Source organism: Pelodiscus sinensis, chromosome 17 (assembly GCF_049634645.1).
Source record: "Pelodiscus sinensis isolate JC-2024 chromosome 17, ASM4963464v1, whole genome shotgun sequence".
NCBI classification, from domain to species: Eukaryota; Metazoa; Chordata; order Testudines; family Trionychidae; genus Pelodiscus; species Pelodiscus sinensis.
In genome coordinates this window covers 1,514,169-1,526,618 of record NC_134727.1, presented here as the reverse complement: position 1 = coordinate 1,526,618, position 12,450 = coordinate 1,514,169, and positions in this window count along the sequence as shown.

The following is a 12,450-nucleotide window of genomic DNA, read 5'->3' as shown; positions in this document are numbered from 1 at the left end:
GGCCTGACAAGCATATATTATTCATTTTTGCATTGGCAGAAGCATGAATAAAATACTCTTCCAGATGATTTCCTTAAGATTTGCCAAAACACAGTGTTTCATCCGTGAACCTTTGACTCAATTTATAACACTGACATGTCAAAAGCGAAATGTGGTAACGTGGCACAACTGGAATTCTTGGATCAAAGGAATGTCTAGGATTTGGGTAGCAGTGGGATTCTACAGCATAGAACTGGGATGATTTTGCAGAGTTGTGGGTTGGGCTCTGGGCCTTGGCTAACACACAAATTACGTAGAACAGGATCAAGGACTTTTATTTAAACCTTATGTAACCACTGTTTAAGTACTATAGAACAACCAGACTCATGGGTCAGAGAAGACTAAGTCCCATAGAAATCAAAGAACAAGAAAAGGTCTTTCTTTCCCCTCCTATTAACAATTTCTCAAACAAAACTCACCTGAACTTGCTGAGTCCATGTTACAATACCATACTTTTAAGAGATTTTTTTTCAAGCCTGCTTAACAGGAACAGTTTCTTTTTTTCCTGTTCCCTTAGCGCTAAACAGCAAGAAGTCTCTGAAGAAAGTTGTTTTTTGTGGTGCCTATAGGATTTTATAGGGCCAAGTGATCAAAGGTGAAACATGTTCTCATTAAGTTATGTATTTTCATCACAACTTTATAAAGAGCTATCGCTATTACAGCATTTTACATTAGCTTTCTTAGACAGCCTGGTGTAATTTCTTCCTGGTTTACATTTCCTCCATGTCAAACAAAAGCGGACCATTTCAAATTATGGATTATGTGCAAGAAGAAGACCTGAAACTCAGTTTCCCAAATTTGTTTGGAACTCTGTTATTGAGTCAATTGTAGTTAGAGTTGACACACTGGTATCTCTCTAATGATCGTCTGTCCCTACCCACTGTTCCCTCAGTATATTTGAATCTATAGCTTCATTGCTGAACATTTACTAGAATGCTAATAGACTCCTTCCCTTGGAGTTATAAGTATTTACCTCATTGGAACAATGCATGACAGACTGCCATTCATGTAGGACAGCAATTCCCAACCACCAGCCCACAGACTGGTGCTGGGCCACGAATCGTTGGCTGCTAGGCTGTGGTGGCTGCTGGAGCTGAAGCTAGCTGCTGTGCAGCGACTCAGGGGGCCAGGGTGTACCCCAGCCCTGACCCGCCATGAACAACCAGCTTCAGGTCTGGCAGCCGCCTGCCACATGGTGGCTGCCAGAGCTGAAGCCGACTGCTGTGTGGTGGCTCTGGTGGCATTTGGCAGGCCGGTAACATTTTATTTGCATATTCATTGTTTGAATAATGAATATGCAACTAGTCAAAGAAAATGTTACTGGTCCACCAAATGTTTGTGAATGGCTTTGCCAGTCTGTGATATAAAAATGGTTGGGAACCACTGATGTAGGACATAAAATTCATATTGGATGAAAGGCTTAGACCAGCATTGGTCAGATTCCGAGCTTTAAGAAACTCAAGGCTATAGTAAATACTGTTTCTTCCAGAACAGCAACTTATTGTAACAAGCCGGTGCGTGGGTGTGGTGAGGCAGCCTGGCACTACCCACTGATCCAGAGGTGGCGGAGCCCCGCCCAGAGCCTGCACCTAGCACATCACCAGACTAGAAGTCAGGAGGCTATAAAACGCCAACCTGAGAGGCCAGTCAGCCCCTAGAGGAACCAGATTCCTGCTCTGTGCTCTGAAGCTGGGAGATGGAGGTGGACCTAAGAGAGGCTGAGGATTGGCTCAGACCGCCGGGCCTACAGCTTGGAGGAACTGCCCATCCTGCAAGAAGTTTCAGCCCCTCGACAATCAGAGACCTGCATTGGAGCCAGGTATGCCTGGAGGGAGAGGGTGGAAGTGACCCAGAGACAGCAGACTTCAGTCTGGCTGGGCCAGGGCCTCTGAGTCAGTGTGTTGTGGTCAGGATCCCCACTGAGCGAGCGTCAGCCTGAGCTGCCGCTGGTAGGGCCTGGTCTGAGAGGCAGTGGAGCAGGCAGGCCTGTGTACTCCCTCACGTAACCTGTTGGTGACTGTTTCACACTCCCTCTGTGATTGTGGGCCTGTGTGACCTCTCTCTGCAAGTGCTGGGAGACTCCACAGTTTGTGTGCGGCCCCCTCCCCCGCCCTGAACTTAGGCCGGGGGTCTGTTCCCTCCAAACTTTGTGTGTCTGCTGCCCTGCCCTGAACCAGGCCCTGGGTCTGTTCCCTCAGAGCTTTGTGTGTTTGCTGCCCTGAACCAGGCCCTGGGTCTGTTCCCTCAGAGCTTTGTGTGTTTGCTGCCCTGAACCAGGCCCTGGGTCTGTTCCCTCAGAGCTTTGTGTGTCTGCTGCCCTGAACCAGGCCCTGGGTCTGTTCCCTCAGAGCTTTGTGTGTCTGCTGCCCTGAACCAGGCCCTGGGTCTGTTCCCTCAGAGCTTTGTGTGTTTGCTGCCCTGAACCAGGCCCTGGGTCTGTTCCCTCAGAGCTTTGTGTGTCTGCTGCCCTGAACCAGGCCCTGGGTCTGTTCCCTCAGAGCTTTGTGTGTCTGCTGCCCTGAACCAGGCCCTGGGTCTGTTCCCTCAGAGCTTTGTGTGTCTGCTGCTCTGCCCTGAACCAGGCTCTGGGTCTGTTCCCTCAGAACTTTGTGTGTCTGCTGCTCTGCCCTGAACCAGGCTCTGGGTCTGTTCCCTCAGAGCTTTGTGTGTTTGCTGCTCTGCCCTGAACCAGGCTCTGGGTCTGTTCCCTCAGAGCTTTGTGTGTTTGCTGCTCTGCCCTGAACCAGGCCCTGGGTCTGTTCCCTCAGAGCTTTGTGTCTTCGACCCTTGGGTCACTGTGGGACTATTGAACTGCGTTGCCCTGACAAAAGAGGGCGAGCTTTGGACTTGGACCCTTGACTCACTTTGGGGACTATGGGACAGGGCTGTCCTGTCAGCAGGGATGAGATATAGGTTGGGTTGGGCACCTTGAAGGCACAGGGAGTAAACAGACTCCCAAGCAGAAATAGAGGCACCGGCTGGGGAGGAAAAGGGCAGGGATAAGTGTGCTAGGGGCGAGGTGGGCCGCCCCACCCTGCCTAGATAAAGGTCATCCCCGTAGCTGCGTCACACTCCACCAGCAGCATCACAAATATGCATCATTTTCCATTTCCGCACTTATATGATGCCACTCCTCAACTTGAAATGTTTCTTAAACTGAGGGCAGGGTGGGGCAAGAAAGACTGGTTTACAGATGGCTCTTGCAACCCCAGTCCAGCTGAAGAGTCCCCAGAGCTAAAAAAAATCCTTGGCAAATACCTTAAGGTAGCTTCAAGTTCTCGTCACATGGCTGAAGTGACAGAAAGAAGAATGAACAGCTATTCAGATCTCGTATTAATTATGCATATTGTGCCACCCAAGGGAAATTGGACAAATCATTGCAGTTATTACAGTACATTAATCATAAATGCCTTGTATTTTAATATTGTAGTAGATTTTCCTATAATGATACAAATCTCCTAATTTTTCTGGGACTCTGACTTCCACAGGTGCAAAGTCTATGGCCATAACATTGGGAAAACCAGCTATGTTAAAACAAACCCTCACACTCAAATGCTTGGTGCCGCTGAAGGGCTATATCAGAAAATGAAATGTTAGCCATCCATGTGCGCAATGACAACACCTAAAACTCCTAGCCACTGAGCTTTTTACAAATATTTCCTGACACCTCAAAACAGTCAGAGCCCTGAAACACCACCATGACAGGGTTGGGGGCATTTGACATAGGAACTGGCTACTCCAAATGTAAGTCATCTGAGGGCTTCCACACATGAGGGGAATTCTTAGCTGGCCAGTTAGGGTATGTCTACACTACAGAGTTAGTTCGAACTAACGGACGTTAGTTTGAACTAACTTTCATAGGCGCTACACTAGCGCTCCGCTAGTTCGAACTTAATTCTCGTCCACGATCTCCGCACTAGGCACAGGAAAGTGGTCGTCTAGGGCAGGAGAGCTGCCAGCCTGGCCACCCAGGAGCAGGTGTGCATGAAAATCAAGGGGATCCACTGAGACCCCCGACCCTGAGCCCTGAGCTTACAATGGCCGTCCTGGGTCAGACCAAAGGTCCATCTAGCCCAGTAGCCTGTCTGCCGACAGCGGCCAACCCTAGGGACCCTGGAGGGGATGGACCGAAGACAGTGACCAAGCCATTTGTCTCGTGCCATCCCTCTCCAGCCTTCCACAAACCTTGGGCAGGGACACCACTCCTACCCCCTGGCTAATAGCACTCCATGGACCCAACCTCCATGACTTGATCTCACGTCCCTTTAAACTCTGTTCTAGTTCTAGCCTTCACAGCCTCCTGCAGCAAGGAGTTCCACAGGTTGACTCTTTGCTTTGTGAAGAACAACTTTCTGTTACTAGTTTGAAGCCTGCTACCCATTCCTTTCCTTTGGTGTCCTCTAGTCCTTCTTTATGGGAACTAATGAAGAACTTTTCTGTATGCACCGTCTCCACCCAACTCCTGCTTTTAGAGACCTCTATCCTGTCCCCCCTCCGTCTCCTCTTTTCTAAGCTGAAAAGTACCAGTCTCTTTAGCCTCTCTTCATATGGGACCTGTTCCCAACCCCTGATCATTGTAGTTGCCCTCCCTTCTCCCACCCTCTCTCTTCCCCTCTCCCACCTCCTTTTCCCAGTCTCCCCCAGTTTTGTTCAATAAAGACAGATTCCATTTTTGAACACAATTGTCCTTTATTTTGTACATCAAGAAGAGGGGCTAGGGAAGGGTAAGTGGAAGGAGGTGAGGGAGGAATGGGGCACGAGCCCCCGATGGGGAGGACTGGGCTGGCTCTGCGGGCTTCTGGGGGTGGAAGCTCTCCTGCAGCCCCCCAATTGCCCCCTCGCCCCAGATGGCAGCCTGCGGCAAGTGCAGCCGGTCGGATGGCCGAGTGCTGTGATGTGCCCAGTGTGGGCACTCAGGGCACTCCAAGCCAGGACTGCTTTGCAAGCGGGGCACCCCTGAGAACTGTCTGTCCGGGGTGGGCATCGGGTCCCTTTAGGCACAGCCCTCGGCTAGCCTGAGACAGCAGCTCCACGCTCTAAGTCCTCATCTGATGCCCTGCCGGCACTGCTTCCGGCCATCCTTAACCCCGGTTCAGGGTCCACTTAATGTGGACATGCTAGTTCGAATTAGCAAAATGCTAATTCGAACTAGTTTTTTAGTCTGGATGCGTTAGTTCGAATTAGCTTAGTTCGAATTAACTAATTAATTAAGTTAGTTCGAATTAACTAAGTTAGTTCGAATTAGCGCTGTAGTGTAGACATACCCTTAGGGACACATTATGGCCACATTTGTATCATCGTAGTAGTCAGTGGCGAGGGAGCAACAGAGGAAGAGAACCTGGACCTGTGAGCTTCTATTAGCAAGGAGGAGGAGGCAGGTCTTGTGTTAGATCACATCCTTTTAAAATGCTTCACAGATCGAGCTGAAAGCACCAAACTATTCATTTTTCAGACAGAGGGCTGAGCTGATTTGCTTATAGATCCTCTTCTTAATGGACCCCAGGTTGGGCAAGGCCTCATAGACAGCCTGTATTGTCTGCTAACCTGTTAGCGTCTTCCGCTCTGGGTATCAGTATAGTTTTCTGTGTAAATTCAAAAGGTTGCCACTTTCGTCAATGGAAGTTGCTTCAATTAAAAAGATTTCCTCACCCACCCTGTCTCTTAGCTACATAGTTAAGCTGATTGCAGCCATTGCTGACCTCTGAATTGTATTACTGCCGCAGTTTATACTTAGAGCCTTATGTGGACACAGAAGTTGTATCTGTATTTGCATCCATATCCTCACAAATGAGCCGCCGATATCCATGGATGAAGACACCCAAGCTGTGTCTAGACCGGCCAGCTTTTCCGGAAAATCAGCTGCTTTTCTGGAAAAACTTGCCAGCTGTCTACACTGGCCGCTTGAATTTCTGCAAAAGCACTGACATCCTGCTGTAAGAAATCAGTGCTTCTTGCAGAAATACTATTCTGCTCCCGTTCAGGCAAAAGTCCCTTTTGCGCAAAAGGGCCAGTGTAGACAGCTCAGATTTGTTTTCCGCAAAAGAGCCCCGATCGCGAAAATGGCAATTGGGGCTTTTTTGCAGAAAATCATGTCTAGATTGGCATGGACACTTTTCTGCAAAAAGTGCTTTTGCGGAAAAGCGTCCGTGCCAATCTAGATGCTCTCTTCCGAAAAAGCTTTAAACATAAAACTTTTCCGTTAAAAGCATTTCCGGAAAATCATGCCAATCTAGACGCAGCCCCACAGATATCAACAGATCTGCAGGGCTCCATTTATACTCAAAGTTACAATACGATCAGGTGTCTTTACATAATCCTACACTATGAAATGTGCTGGACTCCCAGAGGGAACGTGCCACACAAAGTAACAGACCAATGAGTTAATTCGTGTTTTACTGCATATACACTGACTCAAAACGTAATCAACATATAAGTAACTCAATACTCTAATTGCCAGTATATCAGCTCATTCTAAGACATGTGGCTTTACAATCTGAGCAGGGTGTATGCTGCAATTAGTAAGTTAAAAAGTAAGTTTGCTTTAAAGCACTTGGTGCCACAAGATCTACGTGACCCACCCAGTTTGTGTAAAATAATAAAGCACGCGCAAAGGCACAGTAAGTACTGGAAGCTTACTAAATATGCTCTAATAAAGCTACCCTATACAAACCATGTGGAAACTATTCAATTCTGTGTTGGAATAAATTGCCCAGGGAGGTTGTGGAATCCCCATCTCTGGAGATATTTAAGAGTAGGTTAGATAAATGTCTATCAGGGATGGTCTAGACAGTATTTGGTCCTGCCATGAGGGCAGGGGACTGGACTCGATGACCTCTCAAGGTCCCTTCCAGTCCTAGTATTCTGTGATTTAAAGCTTTGTTGACACTAGCGATTAGGCCTGTTGGAATCACAGTAAAAATCACTAAAAGACAACTACCCCTAAGTCTCTGCGGGAGTGAGCTGAGGCTACAGAAGGAGAAACTCTGTGTCCTTTTCCTCCTGCCCTGAAGCATCAGATTCCCCCCACTATTCTCTCTCTCAATTTTGTTTCAGGGATGCACTATTTAGACTAGTGAACACTCTGCTGTTTTAATTCCATGACCCTGTGGTTCCAATTCAGGTATTTTTGCGGGAGGAGGTAATTCCACTGTCCCCCCATTGGGGACCCTGTTCTGATCTCCACTCAACCCCTACATTGTCCCACAGGGACTTCATGCATGCCTCAGCTGAGGAGTCTCCCTTCTCTCGGACCCACACAGTGCATGTGTGATGCCACCAGAGGTTGAAAATTAGTTTGTCTCTGGTTTCTGTGCTATTTAAAGAACATAATGAAAATAGGTACAGATCTACCTGCCACAAACTCTGGCAAAGGAACGGCACGTCTTTCTCTTGTGTCTTGCATCAGGCAAGTGCATGTGTATTTTCTGCCAGGGAAAAACAAATTTAACTTAAAGTGGCAGATATGAGGATTGAAAGGCCAGGAAGGGCTCTGGGGGTCTACTCCTCTACTGAGCACACCCAGTTAAAGGCATCCTCATAACACAAAGCAGTTTACGCATACTGCACAATGCAGTTGCATCACCCCCAATCTCAGGGACCTCTGCCTTCACACAGCATCTGGAGAGAATTCAGAAACAGGAAGAGCAGTAGAACTGAGTAGGTGTCTTAGCCCAATAGCCAGCTCCTGCTGGTGTCCACTGTAAACAGAGTGAGAACATCATTTTTATTTCTATGCAGTATTGCCTCGACAATCAGCTTTCTTTGCAGCTGTGCGTATGATGGCAATGTCTGAGATGCATAATATCATACCTACTATTATTTACCCTTCATATTTTTGTGGCTGCTGTGTAGGATTGGCACACTCTCCTCTTCCTAGATGCATTTCCTGCTGCCTGTTTGGCTGATGTGCCTTTGATATAGAAAAAGTGAATATCTGGAATTTTTAAAAGAAAATGTTCAAAACCATTATAAAGTCCAGAACAAACAGGCATGCAATATATTTTAAAATCCCTCTCTTACACTCACTGATAGAAATGTCCTCTGTGTGGTCAAGTGAAAAGCAATTATGAATATGTGAAAACCTATAGATGTAATTATCACAATTGAATATAAGCAGATTATTCATCAGTGCATTTTAATTTAATTTATTACAAGCATTTGTCCAGAACTCTAGGCACATTTACAATCTCTGTAAAAAAACAGACATGCACTTATATCAGTATCCCACTAAAAGATCTTCAGAATTCCTCATTCCACAGCAAAATCAAGTTCCTTATTGCTCTCAGCCTAGAGAAAAAACAGGCCGTCACGTGCTCGGAAGAACAAATCATCTTTGTCAGCGCAAGGGAAGAAGTGCATTAGGGCCTTTCTTTGAAAGTGTCCCACTTCCTTCTCATATGAAACAGATGCTCATTAGAACGGCCGTGGTATCACATGGGAAGAAGGACACAAGTATTATGTACTCACTGTGAGAATGTTTAACATGTAATATACACCTGCCTTCTGAAATGTTTAAATGGCCTGCATAGCTCTGACTGCATACCAAAAAATGCATAAACAACCACAGAACGTTGGCTTGTTTCAGGCTTACTTGTCTTGTAATGCTTGTTGGCTAGTTTTTTGCTTGTAGTGCAGGGGTGGGCAATAAGCTGATGGTGGTTCACCAAGGTTAGCCCCAGCAAGACACTGGTGTTTGATTGACCTGCATGCCCACAGGTATGGCTACTTGCAGCTCCCGTTGGTGACAGATTGCCATTCCCAGCCAATGGGGGCTGCAGGAAAGGTATGGATGAGGATGCTGCTTCCCACAGCTCCCATTGGCTGGGAACGGTGATCCGTGGCCAATGGAAATTGCAAGCAGCTGTACCTGCAGACATGCAGGTAAATACAGTGCCAGCAGCCTGCCAGGGGCTAACTCTGGTGAACTACATCCTGTCCATGGGTTGTTTATTGCCCCCTGTTGTAGCATGTTGCAGTTTGTTGCTTCTCTGTTTTTATCAGCTTCTGGCAAGCAGGGACAGGGGGTGGGGGAGAGTTCAGTGGTGCACTGTGGGTCCACCATAGTCCTAGACTGCAGGCAAGGGGCATCTACTCACACGGGCTACGTCTGCATTGGCAAGATTTTGCGCAAATACTTTTAACGATAGAGTTTTTCGTTAAAGTATTTGCGCAAGAGAGCATCTACACTGGCATGTGCCTTTGCGCAAAAGCATCCATGCCAGTGTAGACGCTCTCTTGCGCACTAAAGCTCCGATGGCCATTTTAGCCATCGGGCTTTCTTGCGCAAGAAATTCATGTTGCCTGTCTACACTGGCCTCTTGCGCAAGAGGGCTTATTCCTGAGCGGGAGCATCATAGTTCTTGCGCAAGAAGCTCTGATTTCTTACATTAGAACATCAGTGTTCTTGTGCAAGAACTCATGGCCAGTGCAGACAGGTGGCAAGTTTTTGCGCAAAAGCAAGTGCTTTTGCGCAAAATCTTGCCAATGTAGACACAGCCACAGAGTGTCAGAGTTCTTTTAGGCATCAGTGTGTTTGGGCCTTGTTTTGAAATCAGATTAGCTTGCTTCTTGGCTTATTGTAAAAGTCAGGGTACTTATTTACAGTGTGAAACTTGGCAACCAGCAACCTTCTCCATGGCTGGATGCTGCCTCTTGGGGGCAGCCTGCCAGCGAGTTGCTGGCTAGGATGAGGCCAGTGCTGCTGGTGGGATTGGTGGCTGCACTCCTTGCTTGGTTCCCGATGGAACCAGGAGCTGCTAGCAGGAGCTGAGTGTTACACAGCCAGGCCAGAAGCAACAGGTACCACTGTGGCAGGGCATGGAGGGCATGCACTGGCAAAGGAAGATCCAGGGCTCCCCTCTTTCACAGAGGCACTACCACCGGAGCCCCAGGAGAGGAGATCATCAAAATGGGAGCCAGCTGGGCAGTGGGTGCTGAGAGCCATGTGTGCTGGAGAGCAGGGCCGGATTGAGGCAGGGGCTAGCCAAGCAGCTGCTCAGTGTGCCAACCTATGGGGGGCGCCCAGCTCCCAGATCATGCAGCGCCAGCCAGCAGCGCCCTTCCCCCCGCAGCTGTGGTGCCCTGCACAGCCAGGCTTGGTCCACCCTGGGTGGCCCCGGGCTGCATGCCAGCGGCAGTAGCCGGGCTGAGCCGGGCCGGGCACGTGCATCCTGCCGCCGCCAGCTCCGCGTGCCCTCCCCCATGCGCCGGCGTGAGGGCGGGGCCGCACATGCGCCCTCCCCCAACCTGGGGCGCAATTAAACTGTCTGCCTGGGGCGCCGGAATTGCTCGGTCCAGCCCTGCTGGAGAGCAGTGTCTCCTCCGAGATCCGGGAGTGTGTTGGGGCCCAGAGAGCCCGTGGCCAGAGCTTTCATTGTGCCCAACCCCCACTGGATTATGTTTTACCTTTTTCAGCTAGATGGAAGAGCACATCATTAAATACCCCAGGGGGGTGTTTATAAACTGTAATTTAGTCACCCCTTAACCTTTTCTTTGTTAAGATAAATAGATTGAGCTGCTTGAGGCTAGTGCTATCAGGCAGGGCTTCTAATTATATGATCCGTCTCTGACCCCTTTCAAATTTATCATCATTCTTGAATTGTGGACAGCAGAGCTGGACACATAGCTCAGCAGTAGTTGCACCCGTGCCAAATAGAGGGATATAATAACCTCTCAACTCCATCGCGAGAGTCACCTGCTTATGCACCCAAAAATCACATTAGCCTTTTTGCACACAGTATCACTCTGGGAGCTCATGTTCAGCTGATTATCCACCATAATTTCCCAAATCTTTTTCAGAGTAACTGCTTGCTAGGATAGAGTCTGCTATTGTGTAAGTATGGCCTGCTTTCTTTGTTCCAAGATGTATACATTGACATGTAGCTGTTTTAAAACATGCATTTGCTTGTGAAACTATCCAGATCTCTTTGCATCAGTGACTTACCCTCAACCTTATTTCCCACTCCTCCAATTTTTGTGTCAGCTGCAACTTTTATCAGTGATGATTTTATGGTTTCTTCCAGGCCATTAATACAAATATTTAATAACTTAGGGCCGAGAACTGATCCTTGAAGGACCCCAGAAAAACACACCTATTCAGTCATGATTTTGTATATACAATTATATTTTGAGACTTCCTGAGATACAAGTGGAATGGAAGTAGCCATATCTCCAGTGGGGTGTTTTGCCAAATACAGAACAAATATAATACTTCTGCTTTTTCTGCATTAATATTGGTAATTGCACTATGTCCATGTAGTAATGAACAAATGTCATTGTCAGGCTTTTTGTTGACACTATAGTTTAAAAAATCCTTGTTGTCCTTAACTGTGCTGTCCATGGATTTCTCCTTGTGTTCTTTTGCTGCCCTTATCAATTTCCATCTTCTCACTTATATTCATTACTATCAACTTCCCCTTTCTTTCATTTGTTATATAATTTTTATAAGGTGCTTTCACATTGCCCTAAATCACCTTGATTTTCAAAGCAATACTGCAGGATTATGGCTAGTAAAGTGTTCTTAAATTATTCCCATTATTCAATTTTTTTTATTAAATTCTGTTTTCCTGCTGATTTGGCTCAATTGTTTTTACTTTTGTGAAATTGGCCCTTTTAAAGCACCAAGTATGTATATCCCTAGTCTGTACTTTATTCTGTTTGCACCTATCACGGAAGAGTGCTGACCAGCACCCGGTGACTAAGGAGCTAACTTAAGTACCTAGAAAAGGTGTTGGCCAAGGGGCCGGGAGAACCAATGGAGCTAGAGGGTTGAAATTTGAATGGGATATAGGTTCCCTGCCTGCTTTATTTAGGGGAGAGAGTTAAACCGGGATTTGAGACACACAGAATGATTTAAACCCAGGCAGAACTACTATGCCCCCACCCTCCCCAGCCACGGAGTTCAGGGCATGGGAGTGGACTGAACAAGGAGAAAATTAGAAGTGAATACCAGGGAAATGTGAGTCCAGTCGTGTTCAGGGTAATTTTTCGTTATTCTGTGTGAATCTGTGCCTTCCCTCCCCCTTTACTACCATCTAAACATTGCGCCAGAGGTTTTTTCCCTCTGTTTTCAATTTGTTTTCCTCGGTTGCTCTGTAACATCTAGCAAGCAAGTATGCTTTATGTTTTGTTTTGTAATAAAAATCACTTCTTTTAAGGTGATGATTTGATTCTTGTGTCCTGGAATATCTGTCTGTGTATCTGCAGGTGTCTGACTGAGGGATCAGCTACCAGAGACTGCAGCTTGTTTTTCTCTTTTCTTTTTCAAACTCTTTTGGGGCAAAAAAGCTTGGGGTGCCCCTGGGGGTGGTTTCAAGTGTTCACCTCTTTTTTTAGGGATGAAAAGCACTTGATGGTGGCAGCAAATTCCCAAAAATCTGTGTATTAGGTTTCGGGGGGGAGTTTTTGTAACCA